The following is a 10252-nucleotide window of genomic DNA, read 5'->3' on the forward strand; positions in this document are numbered from 1 at the left end:
GTAAGGGCGGGGCACCCACCAAGGCGTCCCGGAGGGAGCAGAACGCGGCCTCCTCCTCTGGCCCCCATCGAAACCTGACTCCTTTGGCTGTTAGAGCGTGCAAGGGTTTGGCAATGGTGGCGAAATGCTCAACGAATCGGCGGTAGTAGGAAGCAAATCCAATGAAACTGCGGACCTCAGAAACCGACGTGGGCATTGGCCATGAACTGACACAGTTTGTCTTCGCGGGATCGGTGGAGATCCCTGAAGAATCGACAATGTGGCCCAAGTACCTTACGGATTTCTGAAGAAGGTGGCATTTAGCCGGTTTAAACTTCAACTTAGCCGATCGCATCCGCAAGAACACCCCCCTTAATCGCTGGAGGTGTTCCTCAAAAGTTTTACTGAAAGCAATGACATCGTTAAGATAAATTAAGCAAGTATCCCATTGCAGACCCGACAAAACCAATTCCATAAGGCGCTGAAATGTTGCGGGAGCGGAATGGAGTCCCATGGGCAAACGAATAAACTGGAACAGGCCCCCTGGGGTCCGGAATGCTGTCTTAGGTTTAGACTCATCGTCGAGTGGCAGCTGCCAGAATCCGGACAGTAAGTCAAGTGTAGAAAAATACCGCGCCCCGGATAATGCGTCCAGGGACTCATCCATTCTGGGGAGCGGATACGCGTCAGCCACGGAGATCTTATTTAGGCGACAGAAATCTACACAAAAACGCAAGGACCTGTCTTGCTTCTTAACCAGAACGATAGGTGCTCCCCACGGACTGGATGAGGGCGAAATGATGTCGGCCGTCAGCATGTCATTGACGGCCGATTGAACGTGTTCCTTCTCGGCCGGACTCAGCCGGAAGGGATTCTGCCGGACTGGTGCCGCATCGCCTGTTTCAATGTGGTGGCATAACAGGTCCGTGCACCCAATATCATATTTGTGCTTGCTGAACACATCGGAGAATTCGATCAGCAGAGCGCGCAGCGCACCCAATTGCACCCTTGACAAATCACTGGAGTCCGCACACAGCGAATCGACCCATTCAAGGTCATCACCCGATTGAATTTTCTGCGCCGGGACGGGATCAACATGCGCAATAAACTGCTCTTCCGCAGGGACCCGTGCTGCGTGAGCAAGCACGGTGCCCTGCGGAATAACGGCTGGCCGCGAACCAGCGTTTAAAACCATAACGAACGGGTCGCCGTCGGCCCGAACCAAGGTTTGAGCCACCGCCAAATCCAGACCCCCGACAGCTCTATTCGACGGACCCAAAAGCACGCCTTGTCCCACAGTCTCTCCACCCAACGGCTTCCGCAACCGGAGGGGTACCAACATCTGTGAACCCGGGGGCACGTGCACCGTATGGGTCGCTAGCGCTTGGATCATTGCACAAGCCGTCCGTATTTCAGTAGGGTTAGACAAAGAGGAAATACGGCGACCCAATGGCAGCTCAATACAACCTTGATCAACCAGAATTTTAATGAGCATCTTAGCCAAAAAGTCTGTACCCAACAGACAAGGAACGGCTAGGGAAGAGGAGACCAAAACAGGTCCCGCCAATTTAATATCCCCTATGCAAATGCTCGCCCGAATCTGACCGACAATGCCCAACGAGCCCCCATTTGCGGCGTAACATGGCACGTCCACCGGGAGCAGAGGTCGACATTGGACGGTGAGAATATTATAAATGAGATCGGAAATGATAGTCGCCGACGCACCCGTGTCCACCAACACCCTGACCTCGATGCCGTCTATGAAACCCGTAACGACAGACGAGCCGGCCGACGCAGCCACTATTCTGTGGCCCAACTCAGACCATTTAATTTCCCCCCAGCCCCGTACGAACCCAACTTTCCGAACCGAATCCCCGGCCCCCAATCGCACCTCCTCCGCCGCAAAGCGGCGGCCCATGTGTGTCACGTATGTAGGCCGAGCAAGTGAAGTGCCGCGACTTGCCGGGGGTAGTTGGGATGACTTGGGGCCTTGGTCATCGTCCAGCCGAGGTCCCGTAGCCCGCTGACGTGGAGCGCGGCACCCGGACGCCACGTGGCCCCGAAGGCCGCAGTTGTAGCACGTGACGAGGGACGTCGGAGGTCTCGGTTGCTCCAGCTTGCGGGTCGATCGCAGAGGCGAACGACCTCCCGACCTCCAATCCCCCGGTCGTGCAGCAGCGAACGCCTCCTCCCGTGGGCGAATGACTTGGGGCTCCGCGTCCACCGGGGCCGGAGCTGGAACCGCGGCAGAAGCACAGACGACCACTTGTTTCCGCTTGAGGACCTCGTGCGCCTGGATGCTTGTTGCAACACGCAACGAACATATGTCCACTTCGTCGGCTGTGTTGATGGGGACCCCCAGGTCCTGCGCCAACTTCAGCAGTTGTTCCAAAACCATAGCGTCCTGCCCCTCCTCGTCCATACGAGGGAATGCGGCGTCGGCGAGAGCCAACAACGCCGTGCGGTAGGCGAGCGCGGTCTCCGTGTCCGCCTTCCGTCGCTCGTAAAATTGGTGGCGGCAGGCCGAAGGTGGTCCGTACACCTTGGCCATGAGGCCCAGCGCAGCCTTGAGCGTGGAGCGGGCCGATCTCGGAGCGGACCTGAAGGCCGCGAGCGCGTTGTCGTCCAACATGGCAGGCAGTGCCCGCAGCGCCATAGCATCGGACCAGGCCGACATCTCTTGATGGGCGAGAAATCTTCGCTGGAATGCGCCCCAGTCCCCGCCCTCCGCCTTGAAGGCTGTCAACACGGGAAGACGCTGCTGGAAAATAATGTCGTCCTCTTCCTCGTGGCTCTTCCGCGCCGCACCGTCGACATGCGAAATGGCGGCCCCTATGGCGGGTGGCTGATGGCGGCCCGTAGCGCATGCTGATGACGTAAGCGGCAGGGATTGGAGGACCCCCACCACGTGTTGCTCGCGATTCCCGCCAAAAGATGGCCGCTCAGCAGAAATGGCGGGAATTTCAAAGTCATTTTGGCGGGAATCTGCAACATGACCCCTTTCAATGTCCGTCGACGTTCTCGCTCCTCCAGACGTGGTGATCTCCGCTAGGATGGACGCCGCGGCGAGTAGCAGCTCTGCCAGGCGGGAGTGCGCGTTGCGGAGTCCGGCATCAGCCCCCAGCTGTTCGTTGGGCGCCCATGAGGGGTCCTGTGGTGCCGGCAACTCCTCCTCTTCTCCCCCTGATGCCTGCTGGCCCGAGTCGTCGTGGTTTTCCTCCCGGTCACGCTCGTGAGTCCGATGAGTCTTCCTGGTATCCATGGCTGGAAGACTGTTTCACTTCTGACGCCAGTTGTAATATTGTAAATTACGGCGGGAGACCACTTGATGGGTAGCACACTTTATTAACACTTGTCTTTGCCACAATAACACGTGTGGTCACTACAGCTCACGCTACACGTTCCACCCGACACGTGTGGTTACTACAGCTTACGCTACACGTTCCACCCGGCTACACACACATGGGCATTCCAGCCCCGTAGCATCCAGGGGAACCTACAGACCCACCCCAGCTTGGGTATGGGTCACGACCACTGGGTCCCGCGGCCCGGCCCTCACACGGACGTCCGGCCCCGGGTCCCAAGGTCCCGCCTCTGAGCCACACAGGGTCCCGGTCCTTACAAGGACAGCGGAACTAGGTGTCTCAGGGCCCTATCTCTTCCTCCTCCGTCTTCCGTCTTCACTGGTGACCAACTCTCCGAGCGCCCGCGCGCACCACCTTTTATAGTCCTCCGCTCCCGAGGAGACGGAGCCTATGCGGACCGCGATGTGAGCACCCACCCTAGTCGACCAATCACCACGCGCTGCCACACGATCCCTTTTCCCAGCTTGTGTCAGCGCACACAACCAATCACCACGCGCTGCCACACGATCCATCACTGTCAGCGCGCGTCACCACTACACAGCCAATCACCACGTGCTGCCCCACGATCCCTACTGCCAGCGCGTATCACCCCTACATCTATATTTATTTAAGTTGCGCATTTTGATGTGACGTCACATTTCTCAAACCCCCCCCCCCCCCCCGTCACACATCGTCACAAATGTCTGACCCCCCCCCCCCCCAGAGGTGCGTGACGTCATTTATGGACGGCCCCTGTTGTAATTTCAGCCGTTCAGCTTAAACTGCCCTTGCTGAAATTTGCCAAGTGATTTAAAGTAATTTTCAATAGCGTGTTATTTTTCATGTGAAAGGGGCTTTTAATCTTCAAACCAGGGGCGGTTTCTTCATTAGGGCGATTGGGCGACGCACCACCAATGTCATTCAACCACAGAGTCACGCTAGCCGTCACTGTGCCTCTGGATATAGTCCAATCAGCGTCATGCTACGTTCTGTGGAGTACCGCCTCTTTTTGGGCGATTTCCCTCCAGCTGAGAATCGCCCCGAGTGGTCCCATAGACTTACATTCAAAGATGTTTTTTTTCGAACGGGGGCGCTGCAATGCATTCTCTATGGCTTCCGGGAGGACTCGCCCTAACGTGCTTACGTCATCATACGTGCTTACGTCATCATACGTAAGCACGTTTCATCCAACAATATAATTTGTCGCCACCTAGTGGAATCTTTAATAAAAGAAACTTGAGTGGTTTGTTTTAATAGTGAGTATAGAAACAAACAAGATGTATTGTAAGAGTCACTTTATTTTTCATTAATATTAAAGAAGTGAAGTTGCCTTTACATGTGTAGGGGTGTTACGGAGGGGCTGTATACAATGGGATCAGATGGGAAAGAAACACAGTGGGCGTGGCTATGTCGGTGCACGGGCAGGTGCTCCCAGCGACGTCCGCATCGGGCAGCCTGGAGGGCTGACTCGGAGCTGGGATCCCCCGGGGCCCCACCCCTCAGCGGGGGGTTTGGTATAAAAGGGGATGAGCCGGAGGGCTCGGGGAGAATGTTAAGCTAAACCAGTGAAGACCGAAGATCGTCCAGATAGAGCCCTGGACTCCCCTGGATCGCCGCCCTTATCAGGGCCGAACAGGACCGAGCCAGCGGCGTGGTCCCGAGAGCCAGAGCCGGTGCTCTTATCAGAGCTGGTCTGGGACTCCGGGTACCGTAAGCCCGACTTACCAGTGTCGGGCCAGATAGCCTCCCCTAGCCCATTAGTGGAGGACTAGGAGGTAGGTTAGGCATAGCTAGCAAGTGTATCCCCAGCTAGCCGGGTGAGGGGGCCGATACCCCCTCCAGTGTTGTATGTCCGTGATTGTGCCAACTGACGCGGAATAAATACGTGTGCCTCCAACCCCGGCGTCCAAGAGTCCTCAACTATATTACACATGCTTAAGCTGTTAATTTATCCATTGCATGGGTGGACCTTATCCTTATCAATCATCCAGACATTTGCCCCCCCCTGAGAGATTTTGCAGGAGCCGCCACTGCTTTAAACACGAGGTTGTGTCCATCTGTCTAGAGGTATTTATTTATTTATTTATATTTACATCGACAGGGTTTAACTATCATAACCCCCCCCCCCCCCCTTGCAATATAGCAAAGAGGGAGCTGTGACAAGTTTGGCGATCATTTCCATGTTTTTCCCCTACAAAAATAGAATGCCTCCATTTCTATTTAACCACGAGATAAACCCACTGAGACATAAAGTGTTGCGCCTTGTGCAATGGTGACCAATTTACGGACACTTTACAAAATAAAAATACATTTGTAGTGGCATATCGACGACTGCTGTCTAGCAGCGGCAACTGCGGTGGACAGTTAGCACACACGCTATTGGGCATATACACGGGTGTGCCGGCAGGGCGGAGGAACTGGGGCAAGGGTCACGGAAGACCTCATCTGGAAGCCCCTAGAACCCGCTAGTGGCTTCGAGAAGGGAGGTGCGGCCAGGGCGGAGCCAGGCCATGCCTCGGAGAACGAGAGCTCCGGGCTGCCGATTCTGGGAGTGGACTCATCTCGTCGTCGCTGTCATCTTTGCCGCCTTCGTCGCTGTCATCTTCACCAGATCATTGCGCAGCCGGATAGTTGTTGGCAGTCTTGGTCGACGCCATCAGTGTAACACGGTCAAGGTTGCGTCTAGGCTAGGCTAGACTAGAGAGTGCATGAGGGCGAATCTGTTTTAAGTTGGAAACTGGGTAAGATCTGAATAAAGAAGGTGCCTCCTGCAACTACCTTGTCTCCGACTTGTGCTATACTACATCTGGTCTTAGAAGTGGGGTGTTCCAAAGTGACCAAGAAGAGGAACCCACCCATAGTGTAGACGGCAGGACGGTCATCCCTCCAGCAGCCCCGGGATCCGGGACCCCGGTTACAAAGCCCGTAGGCCTCGATCGCGCGCTGACCACATGGCAGGGGGGGCCGCGGGATGTCATGGGAGGTGCACCGCGGTCAGCGGCGTGGAGAGGAGTCACTGGGAGACCCCAGTTGGAGCTTTCATCGGAGCGGGAGCAGAGCAGTCCAGACCGGAGACCGTGCATATGGTGGGCTCCATTTTGCCCCTGGAAGACCTACCATGGCCAGCGGGCGCCATTTTGAGGCGAGCGCGGGAATGCGTGGGAAGGGCGCCGATGTCAGTGCCGCTGCAAGGGGCCACTTTTGGCTTTCTAGAAGATGCCCGCACAAGATTCCTCTAGAGAGAGCGAAGGGAAGCCGAGATGCCCTACACTTTCCGGGAGGTGCTGCTGGCGCTGGGACAGGAGGCATACCTGCACTTGGGTGAGGGGGCGCTCGACTTCCTGGTGGTGGAAAGGTTGAAGGCGCTGGTGCGGGAGTTGAAGATCACCCTGCCCTCCGCCGCCAGTGCAGAGATCTCGTTCTTAACGGTGGTCTGAAAAATTCAAGCCTACGAGGACCACCAGCATAGGCCAAAAGAGGAGGCTGGGCCATGGCGGATGGAGGACATGACGGCTGTGTTTGGTGGCTAGGGAATGCGCGGGGCAGTCCCCGCTGTCCTGGGAACCCATGGCCAAGTGTTTCATGTGTGGCAGGTAGGGCCACATCGTTATAGAATGCCGGGGTGTCGGTAGTGCCACCGACACCCTCTGACCCGCCGGCAACGTCTTCCCAAGCCCCACCAGACCCGGGTCTCTGAGGCCTTCTGAGACCGCCATGTGCGAGGTGTCAGGGACTGGATCAGGACAGGTGCGGCTGAGGCAGGGGCCATGCCCTTTAGGCCATTATATTTTTTTCTTCCTCCTCTCCCAATTCCTCGGAGTCCCAGGGGTGCAAGACCCTGCTGAGGCGGGGGTGACTGGTGTTAAGGACCGGCTCACGCGAGCTACGTTCCGGTAAAAGCGGACTCTCCCTTGTACGGTGGGATTCGGGGAAAGGGGGTGTTAGGGGTAAGGGCCTGTGTAAGGGGTTGCATTGGGTGTGTTGTCAGTTAGAGGGGGGTGCCACGGTTGGGCTGTGTGTTGTTGGTTCGGTATTAGGGGTGTTCCTTGGATTTAGGGGTTGCTCTGCCTGTCCACCGGTTGCAGCTGCTGTATTGGCAGCCAGGACGGCTGTTGTTTTTTAACGGAAGGGGGGGTGATGTAGTAACTGCTATCCAGCAGTGGGAACTGTGGTGACCAGTTAGCGCACATACCGTTGAGCATATACACGGGTGTGCCGGTAGGGTGGAAGAACTGGGGCAAGGGTCACGGAAGACCTCATCTGGAAGCCCCTGGAACCCGCTAGTGGGTTCAAGATGGGAGGCGCGGCCAGGGCAGAGCCAGGCCCCACCTTCATTAGATCATTGCGTGACCAGATAGTTTTTGGCTGTCTCGGTCGATGCCGTCAGTGTAACACGGTCAGGGTTATGTCTAGGCTAGGCTAGACAACTAGGGAGTGCATGAGGGTGAACCTATTGAAGTTGGAAGCTGTGTTTGATCTGAATAAAGAAGGTGCCTCCAGCAACTACATCGTCTCCGACTTGTGTTACACTACACATTCATGCGCTACAGAATTAGACTAATAAAAGGTAACTTGCACTTAACATAATCTTCTTCTTCTTTCTTCTTCTTCTCTTCTATATTTATAAAAGTCAAAAATTATGGGTTTGTGTGTGGTCGCTCGCTTGGCTCTCCAACAGTGGGGTTTACGGAAAAAAAATTTGCCAGTTACCACGCCGTAAGCCCTGCGGTCAGCAAGCGCTGTTGCTTTTCACATCCGTCAACTGTAAATTAGTTGAATTAGCGATTTAGTGAGATTTGTGTGCGCTATACTATTATTGATTTATTTATGACACGTGCACAACCATACCAACTCATGTGCCTTTGGTGGGGCGGGGCGGCCCATGCCAAGTCGCACACGCCTTCGGTGGGAGTGAGGGGGACATTTTCTTTCGCGTTAAAATGCTATAAGAATATACTAAACGCTGACGTAAATTATTTACGGTGTCATGTTTCCTCCCATCCTGATGCGTGCAGTTACTAATATATACAGTCGCTAGTAGGCCTCGGCAAGGTAAGGTAATTTACCCTTTTTACCGGGTTAAAGGGTAAAGGTAAAGTGTAAAGGTGTCGACATGCCAATGGATAAAATAAAGGGTAGGGTAAAGGTAGCTCGAAAGAATTACCCGGTAGGGTAAAGGTAGCGTGAAGTATTACCCGGTAAATACGGTACCTTGTTTACCGCTAAAAGCTCCATGGCGCAGTCCATGGCCTCCAATTAATAAGTAATATTAAACAAAAACTTTTTTTTAAACACGCTTTTATGAAATGTACGAGTAATGGCAGAACTCCACGACTACAGGAAGTGGCGTACCGAAGCTTGCCATAACGTAAGGGACCGTGGCCAATTACAGCCAACATCAGTTGACCGTGGACAATTAGACCCAAGCCTAAACATAGCATATAAAAAAGAATGTTTAAAAACATTTAATTTTTATGATAGAATATAGTGTTGTCATCAGTATGACATAAGTATACCAAGTTTGCAGTCGATACCCCATTGGGAAGTGGGTTAAAATTGAGTTACAAGATTTGAGGATACAACAACAACGACAACAACAACAAACAGAGTGAGTTCAAAGAAAACGTGTAAAATTGGAATCGAAAGTATTCTATATGTAGAAAGCGCTTTACCTAGCATTACCGTTATAAACCTTTATAATGTGTAGTACCCTAGTAATTACCCTGTAATTGGGTAATTTGTATGGGGTAAGGGTAAAAGGTAGGGTAAAGGTAGGCTCGTTGCTTTTTACCGTTTACCTTACCTGCTAAAGGGTAAAGGGTAGAATAGAGTGATTGTATTGTGGTAAGGTAAAAGGTAGGGTAAAGGTAGGCTCGTTGTTTTTACCTTTTACCTTACCTTGCCGAGGCCTAGTCGCTAGATGCTAGCACTATAGGCAGTAGCCCTTTTCGATTTAAAGCTTTCGTGACTGCAGGGATTCATTTTTTTGGTTCTTTCGGTAAAGTCACATAGAATGGAAATAATAAAATAATAAAAATAAAACATAATAAAATAATTCTCACGACGTTTCGGCCACAACGCAAGTAGCCGTCCTCAGGTTTTTTATTATTATTTTATTTCAGACTCTGTCTCCTCGACAGACCTGTTCTCCACCTGAGGACGGCTACTTGCGTTGTGGCCGAAACGTCGTGAGAATTATTTTATTATGCTTTATTTTTATTATTTTATTATTTCCATTCTACGTGACTTTTCCGAAAGAACCAAGAAGAAGTAGGCCTTTATTTATTGATTTTTCACGCACGCACGACTTTACCAACTCACGCGCCTTTGGTGGGGGGGAGGACATTTTATTTTGCGTTAAAAATGCTATAAAAATCTTCACTGTGTGATGTCTCCCCCACCTCGATGCGTGCAGTTATTAGTACTATACAGTCGCTAGATGTAGCAGGTACCACCACAGTCAGTATTCACTGCTGTAGTCATAGCAGGTACCACCACAATCGGTATGCACTGCTGTAATCATAGCAGGTACCACCACAGTATGCACTGCTGCAGTGAAAGCAGGTATCACCACAGTATGCACTACTGTAATCATACCAATGGATGGAGCCTTACGTTTTTGAGATCGTGGCTTTTGATGTCGTTGAGATGCAGGGGCGGGAGGCGAATTATGTATGCATTTTGAACTTTTGCACCATACGTAGCCAACTATGCTAATTGGAAGTGCGTGTGTAGGACTACAAACTAAATACAAAGCCATTCTAAAATGTGTTTTGAAATCTAGATTTTAAAAGTACATAGCTCCCAGTGCAACACTCTTCCTTCCGATACGAGGAAGCCAGATGGCCGCAGAAGCGCATCTGAGAGCGCGTGATGCATTTACGGTCTTTGATGGCCAGCCAAAAGCTGCTGCGGCAATGACTGGGGTT

The sequence above is a fragment of the Lampetra fluviatilis genome, chromosome 1 (genome assembly GCF_964198595.1).
Source record: "Lampetra fluviatilis chromosome 1, kcLamFluv1.1, whole genome shotgun sequence".
Classification (NCBI taxonomy): domain Eukaryota; kingdom Metazoa; phylum Chordata; class Hyperoartia; order Petromyzontiformes; family Petromyzontidae; genus Lampetra; species Lampetra fluviatilis.